Below are 23797 nucleotides of genomic sequence, written 5' to 3'. Positions count from 1 at the left end.
TTAAATGAAGATACTTTTGAATCACTGTATAACATTTGCATATTTTATTTTCCATGTAATATCTTTTGGGCATTTATTTTAAGGTATCAAAATATATGTATGTATTTGTATATATATGTGCATGTGGATATATTTATATCTCTACATGTGTGTATACAAGTATACTATACAGGTGTGTACACACACAGACACACACAAACACAGAGAATGTATTTGTGAAATTTCTTATTCTGCCATGAAGTTCTGTCAGGAGCTTGAGTGTCTGTGAGTGAGACTTTAAATAGTGAGCAATGACATATCCAAGGGAGGAGTGTGTGAGGCAAGGTCAGAACCAAGAGCCCCATCTTGGCTGGCATTGAAGACTGAATTGGGGATTTGCCCTGCGGAGGCTGCACTCCATTTCTTCACACTTCTATGAAGCATGGGGAAGGCTTGGGTTGAGAATATAAAGCCCTTCATGAGAGCAGCAGGCAAATTGTCTTGAATGGCACAGTGAATATCAGAAATATGGAAGTTAAAACAGAGGGAATCCTGGTGGGGTTTGGCAGGCTGAAAATCTGTGATTTAACATAGTCAATAATAAGAAGCCACTGACGTTTTGAAGTGGGATACATCAGATCCTGGAAAAGAACTGGATAATAAGTCAAAGTCAATTAGAAAAAAAAATTAGAATAAAAATGAATCAAAATATCCCTTACAGAACTGTAATTTGGATTTTTCCGAAGTATTTGGACAAAGTATTTGGTTCTAGAACATCACTACTCTTGCCACTCTTACATGATTCACTCTTATTCTCTCAAATCATACTTTCTAGTTAAAAATGTAGCAACTTGAGTCTGGTTTCTGATTTTAAATTCTTAAGCTTCAGGTTGACTGCATAAAAAAAGCAGATAAAGAAATTTAAATTGGTATAACATTTAATGTTTTAAAATAATGAGTTTCTCTGTACAGTGCCTCAACTAATATATGCAACATGGTTTTACTTAAAACACAAAATGATACATGAAATTCACTTAAAGATGAATATTCTTCCCCATTGAGCCTTGTCAACAAATGTATAACTTGATTTAACAAAAATAGCCCATTATAGCATTGTTGAGTATTTGCTGTATTTTGGAGGAAGTAAGAGTGGATCATGGGAAGAGCATTCGTTATCAATTTACAAACCAAGTTTTAATGCGATTTCCCCCAAGACAGAGGTTTAACCTGTGTTAACTTAAATATGGAACTTTGGGCCAAACTGGCTCAATCAATCTCTCACTCCAGGTTTCTTTCATGAGTGTGTGTGTGTGTGTGTGTGTGTGTGTGTGTGTTGTCAACATTTTTTAATTGAATTTATATGCCTTTGGTGAATTTTCCAGTTTTACTGTACTTGGCACCATGATCTATTTTCATACACAGGGTTACCTGATATATTTATATAAGATGTCTGACCTCTGAAGTCTGTAGCTCCTGAAATAAGATCTATTCCAGCTCCGAAAATTGTAGTAAATAGGCACTTGCTGAATCCACCAGGGGTCAGCACACAGCATTATCACTCCAATATCAGTGTGTTAAACCAAAAAGGAAAAAAAAAAAAAAAAAAGTTAGAAAAGCCAAATACCTTTTGAAACTTGCATATGCCTGTAAAAAAAAAAAAATCTTTTCGGGACATTTGCCATAATTGCTTGCTTTGAACTACTTTGATCCTTCCCTCTGAGGACCAGGAACTCAGTAGCCATTAACTCTGATTTCTAGTCAAGATGACCCATAAATTAACCTCTTAACTCATCCCCTTTGTTTCAAACCCATAGCAAAGACAGGCATAAAAAAGAAAAACTGTTAAGATGGATTGAAAACAAAATACATTATTTCAGGGACTGGGAATGGATAGAAATGCAATGGCAGTAATCAATAGAGTGAAAGCCACGCAAAGACCTGCACTGAAATAATTATTAAAGAATATCTTCATTCAGTAGAAAGAAAAAGGAGCCTAGAGGGATGGTATGGATACAAAAAATGGGGAAGCAGGGAAATTGACAATGTATAAGCAAATTTTTATTAACTATAAAAATTCTTAATTTTTGTTTTGTTTCAAAAATGCAAAACTCAAATTCTAGATAACAATAAATTGAAGAGAAAATGTCCACAAAAGTTAAAATGTGCTGAAGGCTTTTTTGCTGTTGCTTTTCAGAAAAAAAAAAAATTACTGAGCATTTTGGATTATTAGAAAAATGTATGGTCTAATATGTATGTTAAGGAAATAAAGATAAGTGGTCAAAAAATGAAAACACTGTCACTAGTTTCCTAACCATGAAGGGAGGAGTACAGAAAGCTTTCCTGGTTCAAGAGCATGCAAAAAAGGGGGAAGAAAAGAAACAAAGACAAATGACAGTGAACAGAACATCAAAAACCAAGAAAGGAGAAGTAATTTTAAATTACCTCCTTTAAATACTTTTAAATCAATAAATCAAAATCAAGTACTTTTAATTAATAATAAGATCAAGTACTTTTAAATCAATAATCCAAAAATTTGAACCTGGAATAAACTCACTATAAAAAAAAAATAAGAGAATACATGATGAAATCAAAATGTAAAAATCTAGTCATAGTCTGATAGAATGTATGTACAAAAATAAAACCAGCCAGATAAGCTAAAACTAAAGAGGTAGAAAAACCTGATCCATATAAATAATAAAAAGAATAACCCTGGGGTTCCTGGCTGGCTCAGTCAGTGGAGCATGAGATTGTTGATCTTGGGGTTGTAAGTTCGAGCCCCACATTGGGTATAGAGATTACTTAAAAATTAAACCTTAAAAAAATAACCCTAGGAATGGCAGTAATCAATTTCATACAAAATATAATTTATGGCAAAACATCATATGGATAAAGAAGGAAAGAACTCAGTAATAAAAGGGGCATATGGTACTTATGAGCTTGTATATACAAAAAAAAAAAAAGCGCTTTGAAATCCAGGAGGCAAAAATTAACTGGACATAAGGAGTGGACAAACCTATCATCGTCATATTGGAGGATATTAGCATATCCCTACAAGGCACTGATTGGTTACATTTCTTTATAAGTGTCAGGGTGTAGAATTGAATAAAATTAAGTTGGATATACCATCATTTTCAAAAATATCTTCAACAGTTGATAATATAATAGGTAGTGAAGTCTAAAGACATTTTAAATGTATTTATAACACAGACCATACTCAATCTCTGGCTATACTGAAATTAGACAAGAGCTCACAAATAAAAGATAGCAAAAATAAATAATAAAAAGAAGTACAAGTAAAAATCTGCACACACATTTGGAAACACAATAATGCTCTCCTGAATAATTTGTGAATTAATTTTAAAATAGGTCATAATGAAAACAGTAGTATACTTAAAACCAGAAAGATAAGAAATTTGATAACAACAGGTATTAGAGACACATTTTATAGATGTATGTTAAATATATGTTTTGGAGAAGAAGTTCTGAAAACAAATGAGTAGAGCACTAACCTCAAGAAGCTGGCAAAAGAGCAGTAAATATAGAGAGAGTGGAAGGTGGGAACTTTCAAGAACAGGAGCAGAAATAATAAAGTGTAAAAGGAAGAAATAATATCACCAAAATCAAAGTCCAGTTTTTTTCACTAAATTAAGACAATAGAAAATTATTAGAGTAAAAGCATATACACAGATAGAAGCACTGTTAGGAATGAAAGAAAGGACTGAACTGTAGTTTCACTGGGGATTTTGAAAACCACATGTGAACATTTAAAACTTTGATAAAATATTTTCTTTTCTAAAAAAAGTATATTTTTCAAAAACTGACCCAAGAAGAGATGAGCCAATAACTATGCCAGAAATTGAGTTAGTAATCAAAAGATTCTCCTGAGAGCCTCCTTTACCCTTTCAAAAAAAAAAAACAAACCCACCAGGCCAGATGATTTTCCATAGGTGGGAGGAGTCTTACCAAACTTTCAAGGAGCATTTATTCTCTCTTATTAAACGATTTCAGAAAGAGAGAGATAGAAAGAAAGAAGTCAGCCAACTAATTTTACGAGGCTAATATAAAACCACAGTTGCAAACAGGGTACGAATAGCACAAGAAAAGAAAAGCATAGGCAAATTACATGTATGATTTGGATGCAAAAATCCTAATTAAAATACTTGCAAACCAAATTCAGAATTATATATATCTAAGAGGCCAAAGTAGAAACTTGAGTGCTTTTTTTGACCTGCCCTCAGAAGGCACTCAGGGCAGTTTTCTCTGGGTTTTGCACGCCAGCCCCCAGTGCAGGAGACCCTTGCAGGAAGATGCAGCTTCTCCACTACAGGAGGATGCAAGGACCACTGGGGACCACCCCGGAGGCTGGCTGCCACAACCAAGCCCCATTCCCCCCTGTAAGACATTAAAGGGCTACATAGTGTATTCCCATCTCTAAGACGTGCCACTGTAAAGTGTTTAACTTTTTTAAAGCCCAGTTGTTTGTTTAATCCACATCTGCTTGACGACTGGAACCCTTTTATTCAGCTAACACCTCCTAATTCCTGTACAGTGCTCTTTGGAAAACACCGCTTTCGGCTGTTTCGTTAAAGGGAGTATCGTGAGATACTCTGTAAAAATTTCTTAACTTTATGAATGTTCCACATGTAACAGAACATCTAATTTATTTCTTGAGGCTCATTCGCGAAAGCCAAGCGGTAAGTGATGTGGCTTCCCTTTCGTTCAGGTTGTCAGTGGTTCATCCCTTTTAAAGTCGACCTTGGGTAGGACTCTCTAGCCTCCTGGTTTGGAAGGGAGTGCTGGGGGTGGGAGGCCGTGGGGAGGTGGGGGGTGGTTGGAGGAAGCACTACCAGGGTCTTCTGGAACTGGGTGGGAAATAAGAGTCCGAAACTGCTAGGATCCCATGATTCCAACTTAATCAATGCCTTTGAATTCTCCCTTTCCATTCTCTCTCGCATCTGCTTTACAATTATCAGCACTTTGAAGGACAAGCTGGGTGGTCCTCCCCTTACCACATGATGTCACTCTAAGAAAATTAATAACCCCCAGTGAGGCTGGCCGTGCCTTTCCTATGTGTAACATAGCCAAGACTTACCCTACTGAAACAAGTAACACCTAAAATTAGCAGTCTCCAATTTAATGCCCATTGGACTTGCGATCATCTCAGGAACCACACCTACGGGGCTCCTATTGAACCCCCCCCCCCCCCCCCCGCTTCGGGGAAGAAGATTTCCGGCACGAGGGAGAGAGAACAGCCAAAGGGTTAGGGGGTAGCTCTGGGGATTTCAAACCTGCGTCATGATTAACAAAATAACTTTTGGGGAATAATTTTTCTCTTGGAAACCCGAGCCTGCCTCAGCTGCTAAGGGGAAGCAGTGGGAAGGCTGAAGTCTGCCCAGTATCTGGGTGGGAAGAAAGGACAGCAGGAGCCCGACGCGGGACAGACTCTAAGGAGGGAAGGAGGGAGAAGACCAGCCTTGACCAGAACAAGTGTGCAACTCGGGCGGGTTCCCCGTGGCGCCATTAGGAGTTGGTGCTGTGTGCCCTGAAGGGTCCTTCCAGGCTTGGAGGCTCCGGGAGGAAGGCGAGAAGGGAAAAAACGAAAATGGCATTGACTTTCATGTTCCAGAGGAGAGGGAGAGCGGTGAACTGCCGGCGAGTTCAGAGGAGGGGGCTTGCTGCCAGGGGGGTCCGGACGCCGGGTGCGGTCCGGACTCCCTGCGGGGTCCGGGGTAGCGCTGAAGCCTGCGGCACCCGCGCTCGCGGCCGGCGGAGGCGGGGACCAGACGTGGAGAGGCAGGCGCCAGAGCAGGACCCGAGGGCTTCGCGGTAACTGTGCGGGCTACCAGGAGCCGCAGGTGGCTCCGCAGGAGAGGCGAAGGGATGACACCTGCGATTAGTAAGAAATTCATCATTATCAAAAAGAACAGCGGGCCTACTGAGCTGGCTGAGCGCCAACCAGAGGGAGTGCTGGGTTCATGCTTGGGGCTCCGCGCCTCCAGGAAGCCTTCCGAGATGGAGCCCCTTCGCCGCGGGCTCCATCCCGGCCTGGGTGAATCGGGTGCCCGGGCGGCCTCGGCTCGGCGGGGCCCTGGCTCTCGGTCTTGCACGGGACGGGGGTCTCGGCAGCCTCAGGAGGTCACTGCGAACAGGCCCGGGGACTTGGGCGCGGCGGGGCGGCGCGGTACCAGTGCGGTGGGTACCGGGAAGCACAGGCCCTTGGGCCGAGGACAGCGCCGAGCGACCACGGCCTCTGCCCCAGCGGAGCGGGTCGAGGGGCGCACCCGCCCGTGCCCTGCCCGGGGTTCGGCGGCGGCGTTTCCCGGGACCCGGGCGGGGCGCGGATAGAGTTGGCCCGGGCGGGCAGCCGGAGCCGGGTCCAGCCTAGCAAGACCCCCGCGGCGCCGCCGGTTCCGGGTCTGGGCGCTGGGACGCGCGCGCGTCCCCGGGAGAGGCGGGCTGGAGGCGGGCGGGGGTGACTGGCCTGGCTTCCCCTCGGGGTGCGGGGTGCCCGCTCCTTTTCGCTTCTCTGTCGCGGGCGCTGCGTCCGGGGTCTCGCCTTTGTCTCACCGCCCTTATTATTCCGATTTCTGAACCCCGACACCAATCTTCGGCTTCGCAGTTTGAATCCCCCTGAGAACCACCTCCTCCACCCTGTCCCCATCCGTGACAGCACGAAACGCTCACTTCGCGCCTTACACAAACACAGAGCCCTGCCCTGCCCCCGCCCTGGCCTCTCCGCTCCACCGTCAGGAAAAGATCCAGTAGCAGAGTTAGACACCAGGTGCTCCAAGTGGTTCGCAAACTGGGTCCCTGAGTCCTAGTCTCTGGCCCATCCCTATTTTTTCCCCTAGCAGTTAGGACTTTTCTCTGAAAAGCTCTTCCCTTCTTTCCTCTCTTTGTACTAAAAGGTGAGTGGTGCGGCCAGCGCTCTTGGAGAGTCAAAGCTAAAGGGTGGGTGGCTGGGGTGAAGGCCACGGGCATCAGAACAAAGGGCCCCCAGCGGCAGGTACGCCCCCGGACAGGAATAGAACCTGCCCCTCAGAGTCACTGCGGTACCAAGGCGGGGTGGGGTTGGGGGGGGTGTCTCCTTTTCCCTTTCTAACTGGGCTGGATCAGGTTTTGCTTTATCAAGGCCACATTGTTACAGCTTACTTAGGTAATGATGAGGCAATGAAAAAACAAACGGTAAGTCTGCCATTTGCCGGGCGAGGAGGGGGGCGGGGGGGGGGTGTAGTAATACCTCAGAGAATCCAGGCTGAAGTCAGAGGCCAACTGCTCCTAGTGCCCACTGTGACTCTTCCAGTAAGAAGTAAACTGTGGGAGTGAGGAATAGCTTATCCTTCAAATCTTGACACTAATCAACAGTGATTAAGTTCCAATGAGTGGGTTGAGTAGCTGGGGAATGTCAAGTGTGGCAGGCCCTTGACACGCAAAATAATGCGGAATTGTCACTGTGTCACAGCCTGAAGCTGGAGATTGTTGGGCAAAAGAAAAAGAGAAATAAGCGGGGGTGGGAGGTGGGGAGTGGGGGGGACCCCAAAAGCATCAAGAGTTGAACCAAGAAGTGAAGAAAGGCAGTTTTGGGTAAACCTCATTCAAGAATTATCACTTTAATGGGTAGTTGCTTACAAGCTAGAGATGGGAAATGTTTCTGGCTTTAATACTGAATCAGATAAAAATATTTTCTAGACTGACTGAGGATACTGATTCTCTCTTCTCTCTTCCTTAGGTTATAGTCTTGTAGGGGAACATGGCAGTTGGAGTTTAAAAAAAAAAAAAAAAAAAACATACCCCACTTGGAATCCTAATCACACCTTTCCACGCTGCATGGGAGGCAGGAAGAACTACTGATCTACAGATCCTCTGCTAGTTCCTCCGCTAAATAGGATTGTGTGAGAATTAAATGAAGACACCGGCCCCGTTACACCTGGTAGATGCTATTAATAAATAGAATAGTCATTACTAAAATTACTGTCCCTGACAATAAGCTATTTTTGTAGAAATCACGCTATGGCTTTAGTAGACACTCAAAAAATAATAATAAAAAAGCAAATGAATGACCCTACTTCGTAAGTACTCCCGTATCTTATGTTTAGTCTCTGACTTTCAGTTTTATCCTCAAGACAATATTACACAGATGAGGGGTGCCTGGGTGGCTCAGTGGGTTAAGCTTGTGACTTCCACAGGTCAAGATCTCAGGGCCTGCGGTGGAACCCTGAGCCCCCCCCCCCCCCCCCCCCCCCCCCCCCCCGCATCGGGCTCTCTGCTCAGCAGGAAGCCTGCTTCCCCCTCTCTCTCTGCCTGCCTCTCTGCCTACTTGTGATCTCTCTGTCAAATAAATAAATAAAATCTTTTTTAAAAAATTACACAGATGAAAATATTGGCATTTTCTTAGTTTTGATTTGTTCTACTCTACAGACTGGGCATGAATGAGCTGGTGGGACTCTGACATCAAAGGTCTAGTCCACTAAACCAAACAAAAGAATGTGAAGGGGGCATAGTCTAGAGTGGGAAAGAGCCACATCTCCTGCAAAGTCTGTTTTGATTTAGGGTGCTTCCCAATTTTTTTTGTTATTCGCAAGGTCAGTGTCCAGCCCTCCTAGGATGCAAAAGTGCTTTGGAATGTTCGAAAGAAGTGGAGAATATTCTTCTAGTCCCTGGAAACCCTATCTCTCAGGGGATGATGGGGGTGGGGAAAGAGAGAATAATTAAATAGTAAGTAAGTTAATATTGCTCTCATTCTGCGAGCAGGGGCCAGATGGTGGGATTTACATTACAAAGGCTGAATTTCCATTATGAAGAAGCCCTTTAGGTATTTTATAACTAAATCCTCTTAGGCAAAGACTTGTAAAGACTTGCCTTGACTAAATGTTCTTTATAAAGCATCCCAGCTCCACATAAAAGGGAAGGAACAGTGATAGGATGGATGCTGTTTGGGGGTGAATCTCCCAGGATTGGTGGCTGAGAAGGAGGCGTGGAGAGGGCTGTGCTGTGAGCGACAGTAGCGACTGCTCTATCTCCATGAGGACTCCTGTTGTTGTGGCCCGTGGGAGAATCTTCACTGGAGATCAGAATTAGCTCCCAAGTCAGAAGGGGGCAGGGGGAGAGGAACTGGCTGCTGTGAAGGAAACTTCAAGTCTCGGATAGGATTTTAGTGTAATGCAAGGAGCAAAAGCTGGGGAAGAAAGACCGGGTTCCAAATAAAGGGAGTCAGTGTGTGTTCGGGGGCAGCTCCAGAATTTTCGGTGTGGGAGACGGTTTGAGGCAGCCACTGCTTTCAACACCTAAGAGTCTCTGTCTGGAAGATCTCTGTGGGGCAAATGCTGATTTTACTTAGACTGCACATTCATCTGACTCGGTTGGTCTGGACGAAAAGGATGGAGGAACTAACACACTATCCTGCTCGACCACTTTGCAAAAAAGTTATTGCAAAAATGGGGTTTTATGGTAAACTTCCCACAGAAACCCAGCCGCCTTTACAGAGGCCATAAAAGAATCAAGGTCGCTGACAGAGAACAAAAAGACCCACCCAGGAACCAGGTTTGTGCAGGAGTCTTGTGTTACCTGCCATCCTGGGGACTTTGGGGTTTTTTTGTTCTATTCCCCGGCTGCTGCTGCTTACCAAGGCCATCCATCTTCTTTCTGGGGTCTCCTTGACATCCACTGTCTGTCCCTGTGTTTGCCGTTTACACCTCCCTAGGAAGCATACCCAACTGGTCCAATTTAGTTTCCATGAAGCCAAGAGAGGAGTTTGCTTCTCAGAAGTTGCGGAAGAGGGAGTCACGCTGGAAGAACTGTCCGGGACTGCTTCTCTCAGCCGGTGTCTCTAGGAGGCCCTTCCAGAGAAGGTGATCTCCAGGACACAGGCTGTTTTCTGCTTCGGGTGCACGAGGCCTAGGGAATGTGCTCATATCATCTTCGTCTCAGCACTCTCCCAACATGTGGACAGGAAAAGGGCCTCAGGGGGTATGTGACACAAGCTCTTCGAGAGTCATTCAGTCTGCGTCTGACAATGACAGTAGAAGCAGCATTCACTCTGAAGGAGTGTCCGTTACCCGGCAGGTACTGGGACAGCGCTGGGCCCTTGCCCTGCTCACAGAAACACGCACCTTCACTGCACCTCACCAGTGCAAGCAGGTAGGAGGAGCCCTTGATAGAACCGGCCTCATTTTATGGATGAATCATCTCTTTCTAGGTAACAGCCTACTCCAAAACCTAGTGGACTTAATCATCGTTGGATTTGTTCAGGCCTTGCGGGTTAGAGATTCAAACATGGTTCAGCAGCCCGCACCTGTCTGTTCTGTGAGGTGTGGGGTCTCAGCTGAGTGGCCAGGAGGGCTGTGACTGTCCAGGCGTCTCTCTTCTTATGATGTTGGGACTGCTCACCTGGTGCTGGAAAATCCAAGATGGCCTCACTACTGGTCTAGGGCCTTGGTGTGGGCTGTTGGCCAAGTGGCTTGGGTTTCCCTGTGGGGGAGAGTCTTCTGTTTCTCTCCCTCTGTCTCTCATGGCCTCATCATTCAGTAGCCCAGCCTGACCTTCTTTAGAAGCAGCTGGCTTCTAAAAGGGCAAATGTACAAGCTGCAAACCCTCCTAAGGGAAAGGCTTGAAAGTCACATAGCTTCACCCGTGCAGTGTCCATCAGGCCAAACAAGTCACAGAGACGCCCAGATGCAAGAAGAGGGGGATGAGGCCACCTGTACATGGGGGGGGGGTGCGGGGGGGGGGAATGGGAAGGAGTTTTGGTGTCGGTGGCCATCTTTGTAGACCATAATTTCTCCTTTTCAAGGATGAGCTGATGATGGCTCAGAAGAACTGCTCAGCAGAAAGGACTTACATACTTTTCTGCGGTTCAGGCCAGGGTGGTCACTGCAAAGAAGAAAATGTCAAGAAGATTCTCAGTGAAAGCCCTTTGAAGACCCTCTGTCCATGGATCCGTCTCCCATAAAATGGTGATGCTCGCAACGCCAGTTATTTTCCTTCTTATCTCTCACCCTTTGTGTAATATGCCCCATTCCAACTACTGACCTTTTGTTCTACCTGGGTTCAGTTGACGATGTATCATCCAAGAAGAAAATTTTGCAGAGTTAATGCCATTCTCGTTTTTGTAGACTATTTCTCATTTTTGAAAAGATTTTATTTATTTGGATGACAACGAGCGAGACAGTCAGAGAGGAGGAACATGAGCAGGGGGAGTGGGAGAGGGAGAAGCAGGCTTCCTGCTCAGCAGGAAGCCTGATGTGGGGCTCAATGCTGGGCTCCATCCTAGGACCCTGGGATCATGACCTGAGTCAAAGGCAGAAGCTCAATGACTGAGTCATCCAGGCACCCCGGATATTTCTCATTTTTGAGAAGCATTTGGAAAAATCTTGTCGAATGCTTAGCAGTGGGCTTCTGGAGCTTGCAATTTTCTGGTTAAGTGAATATTTAGCTCTGCTCATTTCAGCTCCTGTTGGAAGATCAGGATTAATTTAATTTAATTAATTTAATAATTTGTATTAATTTAATTTACTGCCTTTGTAACCAGCATATGAAACATATTTGAATTACTGGCTCACAAGTGAAAATCTCTAGGCCCAGAGTCAGCTCTCTGATCCCTGTTTTCCTGGTAGCTGCTGTAGCAGGATCAGGTGGCCAAGCTGGATATGGAGTTCCCATAAAATGACTGGCGACCAAGTAGATCGTTTTAGTATAAGTTTCTGCTTTCTCAAAATAATGAAAGGCAACTCCTCTTTTCAAAAAATGCTACCTGTGTGGAGATTTTACTGTAAACTTAAACAGACACTTTTTCAACCAGATGAAGAACTATTTTGTTATTTAGAAGTCCAGTGCGCTATCCATTGTGCAACTGAGCCACCCTAATTTTGTTATTTAATCGGGGATCGTGTTACTCTTGATTCTGTCTGACTTTTCAAGAGGAAATCAGTAATTAGTAAAGGATTGGTGTATACGTCAGTGAGGGACCCAGGGCTTCCCAAGAGGAAGGCCTGAACAATAGGGGATGTGATGTTTTATTGGACTATTATTATAGAAATCAGGCACATCCATCCAGACACATTCTTTTTTGGACTGTCATTTCTCTTTGACCTTTGACCCCTCACACACACTTCCCAGTCGCACTCTTAATGGTCTCTGCAAGATAAGAGTTTGCATTTAAACTATGAAAGTCCTCCTAGGGCTGGGTGTTATTTGTATTTGGTTGAAAAAAAGCTGGACTTTGAAGAGGAGTTATTTGATTTTGATTTTATAAAGGAACCCCTCCCAACATAATGACATCCTTTGTCTAATCAAGGAGGGTTGAGAGAATAAAGACTCCATGGGCCCATTCCAGCTTCAGTGTGGAATGAGGAAGTGTGATGACTAGAGATGGTCTGTAGTTACAAGGGCTGGAATCCTGTGTTAAAACAGTCATATATAATGGATGTTACATCACATCGCTGCCCCTAGCCAGCTCTGTTGCTTTCTTTGCACTTGCCCTTCACAAGTTCCTCTATCTGTTTTTCACTGATGTATGTATTTACCAATATTTGAAAAGCCTAGCAGGTGTCAGGCACTGGGGTTCTAAAGACCAAGAGAGCTGTGGCCCCGCCCCCTGGAGACAGACATGTAAGGGGAGTGGCAGCAGCTTGCCAAGTGCCGTCCTTTGGGCATGGGCATGGATAAGCCCAGGGAGGTCAGGGAGGGCTTCTTGGAGGAAGAGATGCTAATGCTGAAACTCCAAGAGAGCTCGGGACTTCACCAGGTACAACGTGAGGGTTGGAGGTCATTTAAGAAGGTGAAGGGGCAGAAAGGAGGCAGTTCTTTGAGGAAGTTGCTGGGGGCCCTTCCCTTTGGGAAGAGTAACAGACTCAGTGCAGAGGCTGTCAGGGACTGCTTGTGGAGCCCCTTGGTGCCAAGCCCAGGAGTTGGGGCACTATCCTGCAGGGTAGAATCCTGAAGGAGTTTAAGGCTCTGTAGGGAAAAGTGAAGAGGGGATAAGGGTTGGAGAGAGTGGAAGTGAAGCAGAGGCAGGTAATGCTGTGGCCAGAGGCGGGCTAATACTCTCTAGGTTCTACCTGCCCTTTCTTACCAGCCATGTGCACCTGCAATACGTTACTGGACCTCAGTATTTCCACTTGCTCGTCTGAAAATAAGGACAATTACAGAGCCTACCTTATCACATTACTGAGATGCCTAAGTGATTAAAGGTAAGTAGAGCATTTCCAGCAGTGACCAGCACATCATAAATAGTAGCTGTTGGTGATGTGATCAAAAATGAACACAGAAAGCTTGCTTTGGGGGCATGGTACAGGGAGCTGATGGGAAGGTGTCTGAAATTCACCGGAGAGAGACCAGTGGGCCAGCAGCGAAATCAGTCAGAGGAGTGATCCACAAGATAACCTTGAGATGAATCCTTCAGGACGTGGCAACAGGCGGGACGTGCAGGGGAGAGGGTTGAGTCACTGGTCACCCTCAGGGCCACTGAGGGTGTGAGGTGCTCATAAAAAGAATAGGAATCAAGGAGGAGGGGACCGGGGACAGTTTTGATATGCCGTGTTTGAGGTGCTTGTGTTGGGTCCCCAATGTTGGGTCCCCCAGTAATGGGTCCGTGATTAAAGGAGCAAGACTGATACAAAGCGAAGGTCAAGCAAAGCTTTATTTCACACCAAGCATTGAGAATCAAACCGACCAGCCGGGGCCACGCCTCTTATAGAGAGGACGAGCCCTCTCTGCCCTACAGACTAGCTTTTAAGCACTAAGGCCGTGTGTTTGGGCCTGGCCACACACAGGTGGCCAATGAGATTTTAACACACAGAGAAGGCTGCACAGTCATGCTCGGTCACACAGAAGTGACCAATTAAATTACAATTCACCCCATAGTAGCTATTTGAACTAGCCTATCACCTTGGTGAGAATTGGTGCCCAAAAGGCGGGGCCCACACTACTTGGTAGCTAGGGAGACAGTACGCGCGCTTTATTGATTGGATGTCTCCACCTGACCGGACTCATCCCTGCATTCAAGCTGTTATCTCCACCTGACCTGACCTGACCCGCCCTTGTATTTGGGCTTTGTTACCTGGGACTGGTTCCCCTTGGGGGGCAGGGTCCACTTAAGTTTTACTGCATAAACAACAAAATAGCCGTTCAACAGAGGTGGGGCCACTCTGGCCAAATAGGTCCTTACACATGTACGACATCAGAGTGGGGTGCTTGGTTGAATGTTCAGATCAGGACTAGGAATCTGGATTTGGAGCTCATCATGATACAGGCAGTAGGAGAAGCCACAGTGTGGGCAAGCTGGCAGAGGCAGTGTGTTCAGAGAGAGAGAGAAAAGGACACAGGATGGAGACCTGAGCAGGACCCCATGGAGACCTGGGTCTGGAGCATTATAGATATTTCTCTTCCAGGCTGCTGGTAATGTTTTAGTGAGTCTGAAGTTGATGAGTCTGACCCGTTAGGAGGCCAGCCCACCTGAAGGACAGTGACTCCTGGGGACCGTGAGGAAGGAAGGAAGACCTCAGAAGTGACCAGAAGGGGTGGTTGAGGATGACAATCAGTTTTGAGAAGTTAGTGGAGGACCCCCATGTCCATGTTCCTGGGCAGAAAAGGGAAGTGGCGGGATGGTAACTGGTTGACTTTGTCAGACAGATGGTGATGACTAGCAGAGGATGTGGCATTGGTGGGGACTAGGTCCAAGCTGGGGTGCAGCTGTTTCTAAAGACAACCTCTCTTTTGGGGCATTTACTGTGCACACTACATTGTGCAAAGCCTCTCAAATGGGTGTGTTTGGCTCACAGCAACCTTCAGTAGTGGGTGCTAGTGTCTTCATCACTTCACCAAGTAAGAAACTACTTAAAGGAGATTCACTTGTTTGCTCAGGGTCACGCTACAGTAGATGGCGGTGACAGTCTGAGAAGAACCCACGCGTGTCTGCCTCCCGAGGCTGCAGGTGCTCTCGGAGCCTAGCAGTCAAGGCTTCATCAGGAAACAGATGGTGCCTTCAAAGTGGGTGACTGGAGGTAAAATAGGGTCCTGGAATGGAGTCTTGCATCAGGCTCCTTGCTTGGTGGGGAACCTGCTTCTCCCTCTCTCTCTGCCTTCTACTCTGTCTACTTGTGCGCGCTCTCTCTCTCTCTGTGTCAAATAAATAAATAAATACTTTTTTAAAAAAGGAACTATTTTTAAAGGTGTGGGCAGGGCTTAAGGAAACCACAGGGATGGTGCAGGACCTTGGGGACAGGAAACAGGAAGCTTGGTGGGGTGAGGGCACAGGGCAGTGATGGGCTCTAGGAAGAGACTGTGACTGGAGCCCTGACTATCACAGGAGGCCAGCCTATGAGGACCTTGCAGGCAGGAGCCCTGGGACCAATATCCTGCTCTCAGGATGCTGAGACCCCCTCCCTGGCCGAAGAACCAGGACAAAGGACAAGAGGTCCGTCTCAGGACACAGAGCAGAGTGGAGAAGGGTGGACAGGGGATCTGGAGGACCAGGTAGAAGTTTCCAGTCCAATCAGGCAGTGGGAACTGGAAAGAAGATGAGGAGCAATGCCAGCCTGGGCTCATGGCCCAGCAAGCCTGGTTGTATGGCCAGGGCCAGCCATCTGGATTGGTGACATGAGGACTGTCCCAGGAGCCCCAGCCCTGGTCATCTTTGTGGCTTCTTTGGCTTCACAAACCCCTTGGGCTTCTTCTCTCGATTCCAGGACTCAGAGGACAGACAGTGAAACAAAACCCACCCTTGCTAAACAGATGAGGTTTGTGTTGGATCCCAGAACAATGGGCTGTGATTTGGGTCTGGTCTGTAGCACATCACAAGTGTTTATCCCTTTCCTGCATTCTGATTTCATTTCTGAAATCCTTCATGAGTCACATTCTGTTTATTTTCTGAGGACCTCAGAAAAAGAAGTGGGTGAGGGACAAGGATTTTTGTCTGTTTCATCTGCCTCTATATTCTCATCACCTAGATCAACACCTGGCACATAGTAGGAGCCCAATAAATCCTGAATGTAGAAGGAGCCCAATAAATAATTACCGAATGAATGAATGAATGATGGTACAGATTTTTAAGTGAAAAGGGAGAAATCTTCTGAAATTTCTGGAGACTGAGAATTTTCTCTTCTCAGAAGAGATTTTGCAGGTTCATAGCAAACAGCGCTTCACACCACCCTCAAACCCCTTTGCTGTGGATTCAGTTCCAAGCTAGCCATCCAGCTGTGCCCAGAGCCCATGAAATCAGATGTAAGAGTCAAAGGGCATTCTATAGAACAGAAAATGTGTTTTTCTTGTTTCTAATACCTCAGATGATTTCTCACTGGGGTGATGCTTGATCCTCACCTTCTAGAAATAGTTTCTATGACACTTGAAATATTCTATTAATTTACAGGCTGAGCTTCCATTATCATGCAGAAATTTGTAGAGCTTTGACAACCTGTTTTTAATGGTTTCCAAAACCACCCAGAAGTATATCGTAAGCGATATTTTGGCATGTGATAATTCAAAGATAACATCTTTTTTTGTTAATTGTTGGAGGTGATTGGTGCCAGGCTTGAGAAGAGAAACATGAACCCCTTGTTCTAAGCTGGCATCTTCTTTTGTAAGGTCCGATCCCCATCAGAGCTTGTGGGGTTTCTTACCTGAGAGGGAAATCTCTGTCCGCACTCCATGCGCGTCCTCACGTTAACACGGATGGAAGGAGGCAATGACCGCCCGGCCAGTGAAGCTGTGTTCTTGTCTCCCTGGTGCTTGTTCCAATACCAGCCAAAAGGTCACATTCAGTAAACGTTTGCTGAACAAAAACAAATGTACTTAGTATTCCTAGTGCTCGTGCCATCATGCCAGGTACGGTGAGGAGCAGCGCAAGATTTTAGGAGAATATTTTCTCCCGGGAAAGGGGTGGAGGTTGGGGGAAACAGGTGGAGGGGTTGCAGACGACACTTACCTCGATGAGCACTGAGCAATGTATGCAAGTGTTGAGCCCCTCTGTTGCACACCTGAAACTAATAGGACACGGTATGGTTGCTACACTGGTGTTAAAATTTTTTAAAAGGACAGCATCTCTGTCACTTGGAGGTTTATAGTCTCTCTCTAAGGAGACCTTAGTCCCAACAAAATGACCAGTAAATGGTGGAGAAGAATGAGCGCGTGCTAAGTAGCGTATTGAGTTGTTAGAGCTCTGCTCGGGCCACCTTCTCACATTCACTCCCTTGGTGAAGTCACCCAGGGCTGCTTTGCTTAAAGTAACATGATTTTATTTTATTATAATCATTAGTTATATTGCACATCTTTTAACTAAAAAAAAAAAAAAAAAAGTCATCAGATTTCACGCAGGGCTTTGAATGGCTTTGGATGCTGTGTAAATGCTGCTGGTTCTCAGATGTGTGTCCTCTACCTAGAGCAGAGGTGGATGGCAGTTCCTACTCACATGCTTGGAGCTGCTGTGACCCAACCCCTGCTCCTCTTTTTTTTTTTTTTTTTTTTTAAGATTTTATTTATTTATTTGACAGACAGAGATCACAAGAAGGCAGTGAGACAGGCGGGGAGCAGGGGCGGGGGGGGGGGGGAGCAGGCTCCCCACTGAGCAGAGAGCCTGATGTGGGTCTCGATCCCAGGACCCTGAGATCAAGACCTGAGCCGAAGGCAGAGGCTTTAGCCCACTGAGCTACCCAGGCATCCCCCAACCTGCTCCTTGACTGGATGTTTTCTTCCTGGGAGATGACCACTTGGCTGTTCAAGCCAGAAACCTGGAGAATTTTATCTGCCCCTTTGATCCCCTACATCGGGTTTACCCCAAGCCTGGTTGGCCCCGCCCCTTCCACCTTCCACAGAATTCCCTCGTTTTGTCAGTCTCTCTGCTGCCTCCACACTAGACGGGACCCCCACGGGCTCTCCCAAGAGTAGCAGCCTCCTCACCGCTGTGACCCAATTCATTCTCCTCACAGCTCCTGGTGTCCAAAACAGAAACCAGATTTGATTGCCCATTTAAAATCCTTCACTAGAATCTATGCATGAGATAAAATTGCATAGAGTGAAACTATACACACACACAGAAGCTATAAAGCTGAGCAAGATCTATAGTCTAGAGAACAGTGTTGCACCAACGTTAACTTCCTGATTTTGATTTTTGTTCTGTGCCCACAGAAGATGCCATGGGGTGGGGTGGGGGTGGGGGAAGCTGGCGGAAGCACAAGGACATCGATGGACTATTTTTTGCAACTTCCTGTGAGTCTATAATTAGTTAAGGATGAGGTTAAAAAAGACTTGAGTAAAAATGAAGGAAATTATTGGCTTCCAACTGCAACCAGTCCAACTCTTTATGACAGCTGTGGAAATCATTGCCTGCTGTGATTCTTGCCAACCCCCTTGCCAACCCTCCCCAACGTCATGCTTCCCTCAGTTACGGTTCCTTAACCACACTGGACTCCTGGTAGTTGCTTAAACACAATACACACCTTTCTGCCCCAGGACATTTGCTATTCCATATGCCCAGAGTGCTCTGTCCATGGCTGGTTTTCCCTCATCCATCAGAGAAGTCTTTCCTGACACCTGTATTGGACCCCCCACTTGGCTCTTTTCCTTAATAGAACCCATTTTCATCTCTTATGAATGTTTGCCTAATTCCCACCAGAATGCTGAGTCTAGTGAGAGAACACAAACAGATTGTGTCTGTTTTATTTACTACTCTATCTTGAGTCCCTAGCATGGTGCCTGGCCTATAACTGGTGTTCAATAACTATTTATTGTTAAAAAAGAAAGAGCAAAAAACAAACAAACAAAAAAAAAACGGAAAAAAAAAAAAAAAAGAAAGAGCAAACAAACATGGTTAGGGTCCCCCAAACAGGGGAAGACTGTGTCAAAAGAAGCTTGAAGAAAATGTTTCATACAAGAGCTCATTAAAATGTGCATTAACCAAGACTATCTGGCTTGATAAATGTTGTCTGCGTGTGTTTTCACAATTAAGATTCTGTCCTCAAAATATAAATGTACATCCTGGATATGTCCTATTCCTTTTATTTATTTTGAACTTTTGCAGTCTATTTTAAAACCAACTGCAGGAACTACTCTAAGTTCTAATATTTTTAAGCCTCCCCCAATAAACTTTGAATTTATTTTAACTCATTTTATCTATATTTCTATGCAGGGTAATAAAGGAGGGAGATGCTGCATAAGTTACTTTGTTGAAAAAAATGTATTTATTGTTTTCTTCTTATTAAAGTTCTAAATGCACATTTCAGGTAATTTGGAAAGTACAGAAAGATAAAAACGAAAAGAAATATCACAGTTAATCCATTATCTGGAGATTACCATTATTCACATTTGTACTTTCTTACTGTTCTTTCCATGAATATTTCTTTACCATCAAGAAACACACTAGAAATGGAATATTATACCTTGGCTTTTAAAATGTATCATTAACATAAGAAGTTTTACACCCGGAGGTATTATTTGAAAGAAGCTTTTCAAATGGAGTGCCATGACTTATTTCACTCTTCTCCTAGCATGTTGATACATTCCAGCTTATTAGTCTTATTTGAAATTTAGGTTATTTTCCCCCCTACTTTCACATATCTACAATGTTGTGATTATCCCTGTCCACAAATGTTTGTCACAGTTTCTAATATTTACTTAGAATAGCTTTTTAGAAGGAGAATTACTGAGTCAGAAGATATTCACTTTTTTTTTTTTTTTATTTTTGAGAGAGAGAGAGAGAGAGAGAGAGAGTAAACAGGCATGCGCTAGCAAGCGTGAGTCAGGGAAGAGCAGAAGGAAAGGGAGAAAGAGAATCTTAAGTAGGCTCCATGCCCAGCATGGAGCCCAAAGCAGGACCCAATCTCATGATCCTGAGATCACTACCTGAGACAAATTCAAGAGTCTTACGCTTAACCGCCTAAGCTACCCAGGTGCCCTGGGAGCCATGTTTTCAAAGCTTTGATAATTCATGGGCCAATTGTTTTCCAGAAATACTGCATTCCCATGGCTAGGACTTTATTGCAGAGCCTCTTGGCATTCCCCTTTACTCTTGACCAAAGCGGCTATGACTCAGACCCATGCTGGAGCCTTTCCAAGAGGTGAGTTACCAGGAGCCAGCGTGGCTTCCCTCTGGGGCGGTCTTACACAAAAAATGGTCCAAGTGCATGGATAGCCAAAGACCCAAAGACGTTCCTGAGCCTCCTGCTTATGTACTTCCTCATTATTCTAGGGAGAAATGTTAGTATTTGGGTCTGGTTTCCTGAGCTTTAATTTGGAAAGAAAGTAGAGGAAGTGGGTTAGTTTAAATTCCCAGAGCATTCCTTTGCATCAGTGAGAAGTTACAATTTTTGAATAGATACCTGTATTCCAGCTGGTCCCAGGGTGCCTGAAGAATTTAGGGCATGATTAAAAGAGTTGAAAGGAAGCAGTGTCAAAAGACCCAGAAAATCTAGTGTGTCAAGTCTGAAAACAGGATTTCAAGCTTTTGAATTTCACCAACTCATTCACAGCTGCATATCCTGTCAGATTTGGGCGACTGGGTAAACATCTTTGGGAGAGAGCCTCTGACATTTAAGATAAAAATATTTTGAACCTGAAGGAAAATGAACAATTGCCATGGCGAGAGGCTGACACGTTCTCTGGAAAGCAGTTCTTTTTATTCTGAATGAGGCAGGACACGATTTCTCTGAGTAAATTGAGTATTTTGGGCTCTTCCATCTGTGTCCCAAGTGTTTCGTTTCAAAATTGTGTTGACTGAACACAGTGAGGATTTTTTTCACAGTTTTGATTGTGGTGATTAATAGCAAGGAAACAACATTTTTGTGTGTGCATGTATATGTCTACAGAGAGAGAGCGCTGATGTAGACTTCTATGTTCTGTAGGTCATGGAATCTAGGATATCCATGGAGGCTGGAAATTTCTGGTTAGACCTCAGAGGAGCTGATGTGGTGCCTGATAAGCCTCTGTAGCTCCAGAGTGTCAAAGCTTGGCGTAAATATTCCTATCTTCAAAGCAGAGTCTAGTGAGGTTAAAAGTCCCTTAGCTCTGAATTTCCTTTGTTCTGGAGTTTACGCTGCTAACCGATAGAGATCACTGTGCATGTGTCATGCTTTCCTTTGAAGGTATGCTGGGGTGTTAACTAATTACGAAGCAAATGAACAATTATTTTAAAGAGGTTTTTTTAAAAGCATGTTTGTTGATCCTCTGATGAGGCTATTTATAGTAACCTTTTCACACAGCTTCTGAGTCTCTGTAAAAGCAAACAGATAAAATTAATAGAGATGGGAGAGTGGGGAGCAGTGATGTTAGCTCTTTTGTAAGAACGTGGTGCTAATGAGGACATGATTTCCCTAACACCAGAAAAACAATGCCATCGGTGCCAACAGAGAATTCTCACCTCCAGCTCTCTCAGACCTGGGTGATTTATCGTGAGAGGAAATGGGTCAGTGTGAGAAGATGGTTCAGTACAAACCTACCGCCAGCCACCAAGGTTCCCCTGCCAGGATGGCTTGTCATCGTTACCACCCTTGGCTACGATGACTTTCGTCTTAGTTCACAGAGAATTGAAAATATGCCTCATGATTTATCTGGGGCTTTCCCTGGCAAATACTGGACATCAGCTGCCAAAGCTCACACTTCAGGGAGGTACAAAGAGGGCATTGCTTGTGCTCCTGGGAGGGAGGAAGTGCAAGGTGTCCCTAGGACCCACAGGAGGGCCTGGGCACCAGCTTCAAACACACCTCCTGTCTGGAAGTCAGGGGCTGGCTCTGGGCATAGCTCTCACCACATCACAGGCACTCAGTTAATATTCATGGATGAAATCAAGAATGGTGAAGCCTGGGGCGCCTGGGTGGCTCTGTCGGTTAGACATCTGCCGTTGACTCAGGTCATGATCCCAGGGTCCTGGGGTCCAGCCCTGCCATGCGCTCCCTGCTCAGTGTGGAGCCTGCTTCTCCCTCTGCCCCTCCCCCTCCTTGTGCTTTCTCTCTTTCTCTCAAATAAATAAATAAGTCTTACATACACACACACACACACACACACACACACACAAGAATGATGAAGACTGCACTTTCAAAACCACATCAGACCATCCCTTACCTTCTAGCCTCCCTCCCCTGCCAGCGTATGAGGCATAACTGGTCTAACATAGGAACGGAATAAGTGTGTATTATTACTGCTTGGAGCTCTATGATCTTGGACTATCCCACAGCTAGAGCCAAGTGCTGCTAAAGACATTTTTAAAATTTAAAATAATACATATATATGATAAAGATAGAAAGGTTATAAAATTTTATCTTTATAAAGTTAGTGATCTTCACTTTCAAAGGATCCTATTATCCAAATGTAAGGTGTTCCCTTTCTTTTAAGGAATGGAAAAGAAATACAGCTTCTGTGGTACTAGATAGAAATAGATGGACATGGCCAGGAGGTCATAAATGATGGCTATTTTTTCCCCTATGGGAATCTCAAGGTCTCTTAGCCGATTTATTTCTTCTATTACCTTTACTTAAATATTTAAAAATTTTTATAGTATCAAGCCATTTTTTTCCTGTAAATAAGAACTGGGCTCTCTAAAAAGTAAGGACATCTTCCTACCTAACCACAAAACCATTATCACACCTAATAAAATTATTAGTAATTCAATAATTGTACTTAATACTTACTTCTTGCTCCCCAATTTCCCCAGTTGTCCCTTAATTTCATTTACAGTTGGTTTACACATTGTCCTGGTTATTTTTCCTAAGTCTTCCTTAATCTAGAACAGTCCCTCCCGCTCCCTCTACCTCCTTGACTTGGTGAAGAAATAGCCTGCTATTTTGTAACAGTTAGTCTCATTTTATTAATTGCTAAACAAGAAGCCAACCACAACGGACAAAATAGTCTTGCCAACCTAATGAAACCAGGTGTCTTCATTCCATAACTGATATTTTTGATCTGGTGTTTACTGATGTTCAACCTCAAGAGCAAAGAAAACAAAATCAAGACCAAAACCAAATCCTGACTTGGACTTGAATGTGACTCAGCATACCATAGTCCCGTGGCAGAATCTGTGTGATTGAGTTCCATGAGTCTGAGTCAGTGACTGCTTTTCACTGACTCGGTGCCTAGTTTCTGTGAACGCCTGCTGGGATTTCTTTCTGCCTTGCCTGATTCTCAGGTCAGTTTTCAGACAGCCAATGATCTCTACAAGCCGGTCACCTTCCATACGGTACCCCATCCCCTGACAGCTCTATAAAGTATCTCTCTTTCCATTGTATGAAGTGGAAGATGTTGACTGGATTTCCCTTTTTCACTTGGTTGGATCTGGCTTTCTTCCTTACCTTTCATTCATCTAGGAAAGAAAACCATCATGACAGAAAGGTAAGTAATACTAGCAATCCCCCCAAGATCCAGGAACCCTAAACCTTACCATGCACATGTACTAGAGTTGTGGGGAAATCGTCCTTTATTCTCAATGAAAGGAAATTGCCATTTAAAAATTATGACTCCTCAGGAAGTATTTTAGAAATGGTACCCATTGGTTAACTAATATGGGTTAGAGGTTATCCTTTCTCACACTTGTGAACCTAAGTGCATCCATCACGCTATATTCTTTTTTAAAAATAATTTTATTTATTTATTTATTTGCCAGAGAAAGAGAGAGAGAGCACAAACAGGGGGAGCAGGCAGAGGGAGAAGCAGGCTCCCCACTGAGCAGGGAGCCCGATGCAAGACTTGATCCCAGGACCTTGAGGTCATGACCTGAGCTGAAGGCAGATGCTCACCCAGCTGAGGCACCAGGCGTCCCTCAGACCATGTTCTAATTCCAGCTGAACTATATTAAACTGGATGACCTGAGGCAACCCAGCCATCTTCCTTAGCTGAATATTTT

This window comes from Mustela erminea, chromosome 8 (assembly GCF_009829155.1).
Source record: "Mustela erminea isolate mMusErm1 chromosome 8, mMusErm1.Pri, whole genome shotgun sequence".
Classification (NCBI taxonomy): Eukaryota; Metazoa; Chordata; class Mammalia; order Carnivora; family Mustelidae; genus Mustela; species Mustela erminea.
The sequence above is the reverse complement of the archived record's forward strand: the minus strand, read 5'-3'. Positions refer to the sequence as shown.